Here is a 13,628-nt window from a genome sequence, read left to right as displayed (position 1 = left end):
CTAGCACTGGCCTAGCAGGCACTGAGCCACCACTGACCTCACAAGCACAAACAGCACCCACGCACCTAGCACTGGCCTAGCAGGCACTGAGCCACAACTGACCTCACAACCACAAACAGCACCCACGCACCTAGCACTGGCCTAGCAGGCACTGAGCCACCACTGACCTCACAACCACAAACAGCAGCCACGCACCTAGCACTGGCCTAGCAGGCACTGAGAAACAAGTGACCTCGCAACTGAAAACAGCAGCCACGCACCTAGCACTGGCCTAGCAGGCACTGAGCCACCACTGACCTGACAACCACAAACAGCAGCCACGCACCTAGCACTGGCCCAGCAGGCCCTGAGCCATCACTGACCTCACAATTGAAAACAGCAGCCACGCACCTCGCACTGGCCTAGCAGGCACTGAGCCACCACTGACCTCACAACCACAAACAGCACCCACGCACCTAGCACTGGCCTAGCAGGCACTGAGCCACCACTGACCTCCCAACCACAAAGAGCAGCCACGCACCTAGCACTGGCCTAGCAGGCGCTGAGCCTTCACTGACCTCACTACCACAAGCAGCAGCCACGCACCTAGCACTGGCCTAGCAGGCACTGAGCCACCACTGACCTCACAACCACAAACAGCACCCACGCACCTAGCACTGGCCTAGCAGGCACTGAGCCACCACTGACCTCACAATTGAAAACAGCAGCCACGCACCTAGCACTGGCCTAGCAGGCACTGAGCCACCACTGACCTCACAACCACAAACAGCACCCACGCACCTAGCACTGGCCTAGCAGGCACTGAGCCACCACTGAACTCACAACCAAAAACAGCAGCCACGCACCCAGCACTGGCCTAGCAGGCACTGAGCCACCACTGACCTCACAACCACAAACAGCAGCCACGCACCTAGCACTGGCCTAGCAGGCACTGAGCCACCACTGACCTCACAATTGAAAACAGCAGCCACGCACCTAGCACTGGCCTAGCAGGCACTGAGCCACCACTGACCTCACAATTGAAAACAGCAGCCACGCACCTAGCACTGGCCCAGCAGGCACTGAGCCACCACTGACCTCACAATTGAAAACAGCAGCCACGCACCTCGCACTGGCCTAGCAGGCACTGAGCCACCACTGACCTCACAACCACAAACAGCAGCCACGCACCTAGCACTGGCCTAGCAGGCACTGAGACACCACTGACCTCACAAACACACACAGCAGCCACGCACCTAGCACTGGCCTAGCAGGCACTGAGCCACCACTGACCTCACAACCACAAACAGCAGCCACGCACCTAGCACTGGCCTAGCAGGCACTGAGCCACCACTGACCTCACAACCACAAACAGCACCCACGCACCTAGCACTGGCCTAGCAGGCACTGAGCCACCACTGACCTCACAACCAAAAACAGCAGCCACGCACCTAGCACTGGCCTAGCAGGCACTGAGCCACCACTGACCTCACTACCACAAACAGCACCCACGCACCTAGCACTGGCCTAGCAGGCACTGAGCCACAAGTGACCTCACAACCACAAACAGCAGCCACGCACCTAGCACTGGCCTAGCAGGCACTGAGCCACCACTGACCTCACAACCACAAACAGCAGCCACGCACCTAGCACTGGCCTAGCAGGCACTGAGCCAGCACTGACCTCACAACCACAAACAGCAGCCACGCACCTAGCACTGGCCTAGCAGGCACTGAGCCACCACTGACCTCACAACCACAAACAGCAGCCACGCACCTAGCACTGGCCTAGCAGGCACTGAGCCACCACTCACCTCACAACCACAAACAGCAGCCACGCACCTAGCACTGGCCTAGCAGGCACTGAGCCGCCACTGAACTCACAACCACAAACAGCAGCCACGCACCTAGCACTGGCCTAGCAGGCACTGAGCCACCACTGACCTCACAATTGAAAACAGCAGCCACGCACCTAGCACTGGCCTAGCAGGCACTGAGCCGCCACTGACCTCCCAACCACAAAGAGCAGCCACGCACCTAGCACTGGCCTAGCAGGCGCTGAGCCTTCACTGACCTCACTACCACAAGCAGCAGCCACGCACCTAGCACTGGCCTAGCAGGCACTGAGCCACCACTGACCTCACAACCACAAACAGCACCCACGCACCTAGCACTGGCCTAGCAGGCACTGAGCCACCACTGACCTCACAATTGAAAACAGCAGCCACGCACCTAGCACTGGCCTAGCAGGCACTGAGCCACCACTGACCTCACAACCACAAACAGCACCCACGCACCTAGCACTGGCCTAGCAGGCACTGAGCCACAAGTGACCTCACAATTGAAAACAGCACACACGCACCTAGCACTGGCCTAGCAGGCACTGAGCCACCACTGACCTCACAACCACAAAGAGCAGCAACGCACCTAGCACTGGCCTAGCAGGCGCTGAGCCTTCACTGACCTCACTACCACAAGCAGCAGCCACGCACCTAGCACTGGCCTAGCAGGCACTGAGCCACCACTGACCTCACAGCCACAAACAGCAGCCACGCACCTAGCACTGGCCTAGCAGGCACTGAGCCACAACTGACCTCACAACCACAAACAGCACCCACGCACCTAGCACTGGCCTAGCAGGCGCTGAGCCACCACTGACCTCACAACTGAAAACAGCGGCCACGCACATCGCACTGGCCTAGCAGGCACTGAGCCACCACTGACCTCACAACCACAAACAGCAGCCACGCACCTAGCACTGGCCTAGCAGGCACTGAGCCACCACTGACCTCACAACCACAAACAGGAGCCACGCACCTCGCACTGGCCTAGCAGGCACTGAGCCGCCACTGACCTCACAACCACAAACAGCAGCCACGCACCTAGCACTGGCCTAGCAGGCACTGAGCCACCACTGACCTCACAACCACAAACAGCACCCACGCACCTAGCACTGGCCTAGCAGGCACTGAGCCACCACTGACCTCACAATTGAAAACAGCAGCCACGCACCTAGCACTGGCCTAGCAGGCACTGAGCCACCACTGACCTCACAATTGAAAACAGCACCCACGCACCTAGCACTGGCCTAGCAGGCACTGAGCCACAAGTGACCTCACAATTGAAAACAGCACACACGCACCTAGCACTGGCCTAGCAGGCACTGAGCCACCACTGACCTCACAACCACAAAGAGCAGCAACGCACCTAGCACTGGCCTAGCAGGCGCTGAGCCTTCACTGACCTCACTACCACAAGCAGCAGCCACGCACCTAGCACTGGCCTAGCAGGCACTGAGCCACCACTGACCTCACAGCCACAAACAGCAGCCACGCACCTAGCACTGGCCTAGCAGGCACTGAGCCACAACTGACCTCACAACCACAAACAGCACCCACGCACCTAGCACTGGCCTAGCAGGCGCTGAGCCACCACTGACCTCACAACTGAAAACAGCAGCCACGCACATCGCACTGGCCTAGCAGGCACTGAGCCACCACTGACCTCACAACCACAAACAGCAGCCACGCACCTAGCACTGGCCTAGCAGGCACTGAGCCACCACTGACCTCACAACCACAAACAGGAGCCACGCACCTAGCACTGGCCTAGCAGGCACTGAGCCGCCACTGACCTCACAATTGAAAACAGCAGCCACGCACCTAGCACTGGCCTAGCAGGCACTGAGCCACCACTGACCTCACAACCACAAACAGCAGCCACGCACCCAGCACTGGCCTAGCAGGCACTGAGCCACCACTGACCTCACAACAACAAACAGCAGCCACGCACCTAGCACTGCCCTAGCAGGCGCTGAGCCACCACTGACCTCACAACCACAAACAGCAGCCACGCACCTAGCACTGGCCTAGGAGGCACTGAGACACAAGTGACCTCACAACCACAAACAGCAGCCACGCACCTAGCACTGGCCTAGCAGGCACTGAGCCACAAGTGACCTCACAATTGAAAACACCAGCCACGCGCCTAGCAATGGCCTAGCAGGCACTGAGCCACAAGTGACCTCACAATTGAAAAGAGCAGCCACGCACCTACCACTGTCCTAGCAGGCACTGAGCCACCACTGACCTCACAACCACAAACAGCAGCCACGCACCTAGCACTGGCCTAGCAGGCACTGAGACACAAGTGACCTCACAACCACAAACAGCACCCACGCACCTAGCACTGGCCTAGCAGGCACTGAGCCACCACTGACCTCAAAATTGAAAACAGCAGCCACGCACCTAGCACTGGCCCAGCAGGCACTGAGCCACCACTGACCTCACAACCACAAACAGCAGCCACGCACCTCGCACTGGCCTAGCAGGCACTGAGCCACCACTGACCTCACAACCACAAAGAGCAGCCACGCACCTAGCACTGGCCTAGCAGGCGCTGAGCCTTCACTGACCTCACTACCACAAGCAGCAGCCACGCACCTAGCACTGGCCTAGCAGGCACTGAGCCACCACTGACCTCACAATTGAAAACAGCAGCCACACACCTAGCACTGGCCTAGCAGGCACTGAGCCACCACTGACCTCACAACCACAAACAGCACCCACGCACCTAGCACTGGCCTAGCAGGCGCTGAGCCACCACTGACCTCACAACTGAAAACAGCAGCCACGCACATCGCACTGGCCTAGCAGGCACTGAGCCACCACTGACCTCACAACCACAAACAGCAGCCACGCACCTAGCACTGGCCTAGCAGGCACTGAGCCACCACTGACCTCACAACCACAAACAGGAGCCACGCACCTCGCACTGGCCTAGCAGGCACTGAGCCGCCACTGACCTCACAACCACAAACAGCAGCCACGCACCTCGCACTAGCCTAGCAGGCACTGAGCCACCACTAACCTCACAACTGAAAACAGCAGCCACGCACCTAGCACTGGCCTAGCAGGCACTGAGCCACCACTGACCTCACAACCACAAACAGCACCCACGCACCTAGCACTGGCCTAGCAGGCACTGAGCCACCACTGACCTCACAAGCACAAACAGCACCCACGCACCTAGCACTGGCCTAGCAGGCACTGAGCCACCACTGACCTCACAATTGAAAACAGCACCCACGCACCTAGCACTGGCCTAGCAGGCACAGAGCCACCACTGACCTCACAACCACAAACAGCAGCCACGCACCTAGCACTGGCCTAGCAGGCACTGAGAAACAAGTGACCTCGCAACTGAAAACAGCAGCCACGCACCTAGCACTGGCCTAGCAGGCACTGAGCCACCACTGACCTGACAACCACAAACAGCAGCCACGCACCTAGCACTGGCCCAGCAGGCCCTGAGCCATCACTGACCTCACAATTGAAAACAGCAGCCACGCACCTCGCACTGGCCTAGCAGGCACTGAGCCACCACTGACCTCACAACCACAAACAGCACCCACGCACCTAGCACTGGCCTAGCAGGCACTGAGCCACCACTGACCTCCCAACCACAAAGAGCAGCCACGCACCTAGCACTGGCCTAGCAGGCGCTGAGCCTTCACTGACCTCACTACCACAAGCAGCAGCCACGCACCTAGCACTGGCCTAGCAGGCACTGAGCCACCACTGACCTCACAACCACAAACAGCACCCACGCACCTAGCACTGGCCTAGCAGGCACTGAGCCACCACTGACCTCACAATTGAAAACAGCAGCCACGCACCTAGCACTGGCCTAGCAGGCACTGAGCCACCACTGACCTCACAACCACAAACAGCACCCACGCACCTAGCACTGGCCTAGCAGGCACTGAGCCACCACTGAACTCACAACCAAAAACAGCAGCCACGCACCCAGCACTGGCCTAGCAGGCACTGAGCCACCACTGACCTCACAACCACAAACAGCAGCCACGCACCTAGCACTGGCCTAGCAGGCACTGAGCCACCACTGACCTCACAATTGAAAACAGCAGCCACGCACCTAGCACTGGCCTAGCAGGCACTGAGCCACCACTGACCTCACAATTGAAAACAGCAGCCACGCACCTAGCACTGGCCCAGCAGGCACTGAGCCACCACTGACCTCACAATTGAAAACAGCAGCCACGCACCTCGCACTGGCCTAGCAGGCACTGAGCCACCACTGACCTCACAACCACAAACAGCAGCCACGCACCTAGCACTGGCCTAGCAGGCACTGAGACACCACTGACCTCACAAACACACACAGCAGCCACGCACCTAGCACTGGCCTAGCAGGCACTGAGCCACCACTGACCTCACAACCACAAACAGCAGCCACGCACCTAGCACTGGCCTAGCAGGCACTGAGCCACCACTGACCTCACAACCACAAACAGCACCCACGCACCTAGCACTGGCCTAGCAGGCACTGAGCCACCACTGACCTCACAACCAAAAACAGCAGCCACGCACCTAGCACTGGCCTAGCAGGCACTGAGCCACCACTGACCTCAAAACCACAAACAGCAGCCACGCACCTAGCACTGGCCTAGCAGGCACTGAGCCACAAGTGACCTCACAACCACAAACAGCAGCCACGCACCTAGCACTGGCCTAGCAGGCACTGAGCCACAAGTGACCTCACAACCACAAACAGCAGCCACGCACCTAGCACTGGCCTAGCAGGCACTGAGCCACCACTGACCTCACAACCACAAACAGCAGCCACGCACCTAGCACTGGCCTAGCAGGCACTGAGCCACCACTGACCTCACAACCACAAACAGCAGCCACGCACCTAGCACTGGCCTAGCAGGCACTGAGCCGCCACTGACCTCACAACCACAAACAGCAGCCACGCACCTAGCACTGGCCTAGCAGGCACTGAGCCACCACTGACCTCACAGCCACAAACAGCAGCCACGCACCTAGCACTGGCCTAGCAGGCACTTAGCCACAAGTGACCTCGCAATTGAAAACAGCAGCCACGCACCTAGCACTGGCCTAGCAGGCACTGAGCCACCACTCACCTCACAACCACAAACAGCAGCCACGCACCTAGCACTGGCCTAGCAGGCACTGAGCCGCCACTGAACTCACAACCACAAACAGCAGCCACGCACCTAGCACTGGCCTAGCAGGCACTGAGCCACCACTGACCTCACAACCACAAACAGCAGCCACGCACCTAGCACTGGCCTAGCAGGCACTGAGCCACCACTGACCTCACAACCACAAACAGGAGCCACGCACCTCGCACTGGCCTAGCAGGCACTGAGCCGCCACTGACCTCACAACCACAAACAGCAGCCACGCACCTAGCACTGGCCTAGCAGGCACTGAGCCACCACTGACCTCACAATTGAAAACAGCAGCCACGCACCTAGCACTGGCCTAGCAGGCACTGAGCCACCACTGACCTCACAACCACAAACAGCAGCCACGCACCTAGCACTGGCCTAGCAGGCACTGAGCCACCACTGACCTCACAATTGAAAACAGCACCCACGCACCTAGCACTGGCCTAGCAGGCACTGAGCCACCACTGACCTCACAATTGAAAACAGCAGCCACGCACCTAGCACTGGCCTAGCAGGAACTGAGACACAAGTGACCTCACAACCACAAACAGCAGCCACGCACCTAGCACTGGCCTAGCAGGCACTGAGCCACCACTGACCTCACAACCACAAACAGCAGCCACGCACCTAGCACTGGCCCAGCAGGCCCTGAGCCATCACTGACCTCACAATTGAAAACAGCAGCCACGCACCTCGCACTGGCCTAGCAGGCACTGAGCCACCACTGACCTCACAACCACAAACAGCAGCCACGCACCTAGCACTGGCCTAGCAGGCACTGAGCCACCACTGACCTCACAACCACAAACAGCACCCACGCACCTAGCACTGGCCTAGCAGGCACTGAGCCACCACTGACCTCACAACCACAAACAGCAGCCACGCACCTACCACTGGCCTAGCAGGCGCTGAGCCTTCACTGACCTCACTACCACAAGCAGCAGCCACGCACCTAGCACTGGCCTAGCAGGCACTGAGCCACCACTGACCTCACAGCCACAAACAGCAGCCACGCACCTAGCACTGGCCTAGCAGGCACTGAGCCACAACTGACCTCACAACCACAAACAGCACCCACGCACCTAGCACTGGCCTAGCAGGCGCTGAGCCACCACTGACCTCACAACTGAAAACAGCAGCCACGCACATCGCACTGGCCTAGCAGGCACTGAGCCACCACTGACCTCACAACCACAAACAGCAGCCACGCACCTAGCACTGGCCTAGCAGGCACTGAGCCACCACTGACCTCACAACCACAAACAGGAGCCACGCACCTAGCACTGGCCTAGCAGGCACTGAGCCGCCACTGACCTCACAATTGAAAACAGCAGCCACGCACCTAGCACTGGCCTAGCAGGCACTGAGCCACCACTGACCTCACAACCACAAACAGCAGCCACGCACCCAGCACTGGCCTAGCAGGCACTGAGCCACCACTGACCTCACAACAACAAACAGCAGCCACGCACCTAGCACTGCCCTAGCAGGCGCTGAGCCACCACTGACCTCACAACCACAAACAGCAGCCACGCACCTAGCACTGGCCTAGGAGGCACTGAGACACAAGTGACCTCACAACCACAAACAGCAGCCACGCACCTAGCACTGGCCTAGCAGGCACTGAGCCACAAGTGACCTCACAATTGAAAACACCAGCCACGCGCCTAGCAATGGCCTAGCAGGCACTGAGCCACAAGTGACCTCACAATTGAAAAGAGCAGCCACGCACCTACCACTGTCCTAGCAGGCACTGAGCCACCACTGACCTCACAACCACAAACAGCAGCCACGCACCTAGCACTGGCCTAGCAGGCACTGAGACACAAGTGACCTCACAACCACAAACAGCACCCACGCACCTAGCACTGGCCTAGCAGGCACTGAGCCACCACTGACCTCAAAATTGAAAACAGCAGCCACGCACCTAGCACTGGCCCAGCAGGCACTGAGCCACCACTGACCTCACAACCACAAACAGCAGCCACGCACCTCGCACTGGCCTAGCAGGCACTGAGCCACCACTGACCTCACAACCACAAAGAGCAGCCACGCACCTAGCACTGGCCTAGCAGGCGCTGAGCCTTCACTGACCTCACTACCACAAGCAGCAGCCACGCACCTAGCACTGGCCTAGCAGGCACTGAGCCACCACTGACCTCACAATTGAAAACAGCAGCCACACACCTAGCACTGGCCTAGCAGGCACTGAGCCACCACTGACCTCACAACCACAAACAGCACCCACGCACCTAGCACTGGCCTAGCAGGCGCTGAGCCACCACTGACCTCACAACTGAAAACAGCAGCCACGCACATCGCACTGGCCTAGCAGGCACTGAGCCACCACTGACCTCACAACCACAAACAGCAGCCACGCACCTAGCACTGGCCTAGCAGGCACTGAGCCACCACTGACCTCACAACCACAAACAGGAGCCACGCACCTCGCACTGGCCTAGCAGGCACTGAGCCGCCACTGACCTCACAACCACAAACAGCAGCCACGCACCTCGCACTAGCCTAGCAGGCACTGAGCCACCACTAACCTCACAACTGAAAACAGCAGCCACGCACCTAGCACTGGCCTAGCAGGCACTGAGCCACCACTGACCTCACAACCACAAACAGCACCCACGCACCTAGCACTGGCCTAGCAGGCACTGAGCCACCACTGACCTCACAAGCACAAACAGCACCCACGCACCTAGCACTGGCCTAGCAGGCACTGAGCCACCACTGACCTCACAATTGAAAACAGCACCCACGCACCTAGCACTGGCCTAGCAGGCACAGAGCCACCACTGACCTCACAACCACAAACAGCAGCCACGCACCTAGCACTGGCCTAGCAGGCACTGAGAAACAAGTGACCTCGCAACTGAAAACAGCAGCCACGCACCTAGCACTGGCCTAGCAGGCACTGAGCCACCACTGACCTGACAACCACAAACAGCAGCCACGCACCTAGCACTGGCCCAGCAGGCCCTGAGCCATCACTGACCTCACAATTGAAAACAGCAGCCACGCACCTCGCACTGGCCTAGCAGGCACTGAGCCACCACTGACCTCACAACCACAAACAGCACCCACGCACCTAGCACTGGCCTAGCAGGCACTGAGCCACCACTGACCTCCCAACCACAAAGAGCAGCCACGCACCTAGCACTGGCCTAGCAGGCGCTGAGCCTTCACTGACCTCACTACCACAAGCAGCAGCCACGCACCTAGCACTGGCCTAGCAGGCACTGAGCCACCACTGACCTCACAACCACAAACAGCACCCACGCACCTAGCACTGGCCTAGCAGGCACTGAGCCACCACTGACCTCACAATTGAAAACAGCAGCCACGCACCTAGCACTGGCCTAGCAGGCACTGAGCCACCACTGACCTCACAACCACAAACAGCACCCACGCACCTAGCACTGGCCTAGCAGGCACTGAGCCACCACTGAACTCACAACCAAAAACAGCAGCCACGCACCCAGCACTGGCCTAGCAGGCACTGAGCCACCACTGACCTCACAACCACAAACAGCAGCCACGCACCTAGCACTGGCCTAGCAGGCACTGAGCCACCACTGACCTCACAATTGAAAACAGCAGCCACGCACCTAGCACTGGCCTAGCAGGCACTGAGCCACCACTGACCTCACAATTGAAAACAGCAGCCACGCACCTAGCACTGGCCCAGCAGGCACTGAGCCACCACTGACCTCACAATTGAAAACAGCAGCCACGCACCTCGCACTGGCCTAGCAGGCACTGAGCCACCACTGACCTCACAACCACAAACAGCAGCCACGCACCTAGCACTGGCCTAGCAGGCACTGAGACACCACTGACCTCACAAACACACACAGCAGCCACGCACCTAGCACTGGCCTAGCAGGCACTGAGCCACCACTGACCTCACAACCACAAACAGCAGCCACGCACCTAGCACTGGCCTAGCAGGCACTGAGCCACCACTGACCTCACAACCACAAACAGCACCCACGCACCTAGCACTGGCCTAGCAGGCACTGAGCCACCACTGACCTCACAACCAAAAACAGCAGCCACGCACCTAGCACTGGCCTAGCAGGCACTGAGCCACCACTGACCTCAAAACCACAAACAGCAGCCACGCACCTAGCACTGGCCTAGCAGGCACTGAGCCACAAGTGACCTCACAACCACAAACAGCAGCCACGCACCTAGCACTGGCCTAGCAGGCACTGAGCCACAAGTGACCTCACAACCACAAACAGCAGCCACGCACCTAGCACTGGCCTAGCAGGCACTGAGCCACCACTGACCTCACAACCACAAACAGCAGCCACGCACCTAGCACTGGCCTAGCAGGCACTGAGCCACCACTGACCTCACAACCACAAACAGCAGCCACGCACCTAGCACTGGCCTAGCAGGCACTGAGCCGCCACTGACCTCACAACCACAAACAGCAGCCACGCACCTAGCACTGGCCTAGCAGGCACTGAGCCACCACTGACCTCACAGCCACAAACAGCAGCCACGCACCTAGCACTGGCCTAGCAGGCACTTAGCCACAAGTGACCTCGCAATTGAAAACAGCAGCCACGCACCTAGCACTGGCCTAGCAGGCACTGAGCCACCACTCACCTCACAACCACAAACAGCAGCCACGCACCTAGCACTGGCCTAGCAGGCACTGAGCCGCCACTGAACTCACAACCACAAACAGCAGCCACGCACCTAGCACTGGCCTAGCAGGCACTGAGCCACCACTGACCTCACAACCACAAACAGCAGCCACGCACCTAGCACTGGCCTAGCAGGCACTGAGCCACCACTGACCTCACAACCACAAACAGGAGCCACGCACCTCGCACTGGCCTAGCAGGCACTGAGCCGCCACTGACCTCACAACCACAAACAGCAGCCACGCACCTAGCACTGGCCTAGCAGGCACTGAGCCACCACTGACCTCACAATTGAAAACAGCAGCCACGCACCTAGCACTGGCCTAGCAGGCACTGAGCCACCACTGACCTCACAACCACAAACAGCAGCCACGCACCTAGCACTGGCCTAGCAGGCACTGAGCCACCACTGACCTCACAATTGAAAACAGCACCCACGCACCTAGCACTGGCCTAGCAGGCACTGAGCCACCACTGACCTCACAATTGAAAACAGCAGCCACGCACCTAGCACTGGCCTAGCAGGAACTGAGACACAAGTGACCTCACAACCACAAACAGCAGCCACGCACCTAGCACTGGCCTAGCAGGCACTGAGCCACCACTGACCTCACAACCACAAACAGCAGCCACGCACCTAGCACTGGCCCAGCAGGCCCTGAGCCATCACTGACCTCACAATTGAAAACAGCAGCCACGCACCTCGCACTGGCCTAGCAGGCACTGAGCCACCACTGACCTCACAACCACAAACAGCAGCCACGCACCTAGCACTGGCCTAGCAGGCACTGAGCCACCACTGACCTCACAACCACAAACAGCACCCACGCACCTAGCACTGGCCTAGCAGGCACTGAGCCACCACTGACCTCACAACCACAAACAGCAGCCACGCACCTACCACTGGCCTAGCAGGCACTGAGCCACAAGTGACCTCACAACCACAAACAGCAGCCACGCACCTAGCACTGGCCTAGCAGGCACTGAGCCACCACTGACCTCAACCACAAACAGCAGCCACGCACCTAGCACTGGCCTAGCAGGCACTGAGCCACCACTGACCTCACAACCACAAACAGCAGCCACGCACCTAGCACTGGCCTAGCAGGCACTGAGCCACCACTCACCTCACAACCACAAACAGCAGCCACGCACCTAGCACTGGCCTAGCAGGCACTGAGCCACCACTGACCTCACAATTGAAAACAGCAGCCACGCACCTAGCACTGGCCTAGCAGGCACTGAGCCACCACTGACCTCACAACCACAAACAGCAGCCACGCACCTAGCACTGGCCTAGCAGGCACTGAGCCACCACTGACCTCACAACCACAAACAGCAGCCACGCACCTACCACTGGCCTAGCAGGCACTGAGCCACAAGTGACCTCACAATTGAAAACAGCAGCCACGCACCTAGCACTGGCCTAGCAGGCACTGAGCCACCACTGACCTCAACCACAAACAGCAGCCACGCACCTAGCACTGGCCTAGCAGGCACTGAGCCACCACTGACCTCACAACCACAAACAGCAGCCACGCACCTAGCACTGGCCTAGCAGGCACTGAGCCACCACTCACCTCACAACCACAAACAGCAGCCACGCACCTAGCACTGGCCTAGCAGGCACTGAGCCACCACTGACCTCAACCACAAACAGCAGCCACGCACCTAGCACTGGCCTAGCAGGCACTGAGCCACCACTGACCTCACAACCACAAACAGCAGCCACGCACCTAGCACTGGCCTAGCAGGCACTGAGCCACCACTCACCTCACAACCACAAACAGCAGCCACGCACCTAGCACTGGCCTAGCAGGCACTGAGCCACCACTGACCTCACAATTGAAAACAGCAGCCACGCACCTAGCACTGGCCTAGCAGGCACTGAGCCACCACTGACCTCACAACCACAAACAGCAGCCACGCACCTAGCACTGGCCTAGCAGGCACTGAGCCACCACTGACCTCACAACCACA

The sequence above is a fragment of the Apteryx mantelli genome, chromosome 11 (assembly GCF_036417845.1).
Source record: "Apteryx mantelli isolate bAptMan1 chromosome 11, bAptMan1.hap1, whole genome shotgun sequence".
NCBI classification, from domain to species: Eukaryota; Metazoa; Chordata; class Aves; order Apterygiformes; family Apterygidae; genus Apteryx; species Apteryx mantelli.
The sequence above is the reverse complement of the archived record's forward strand: the minus strand, read 5'-3'. Positions refer to the sequence as shown.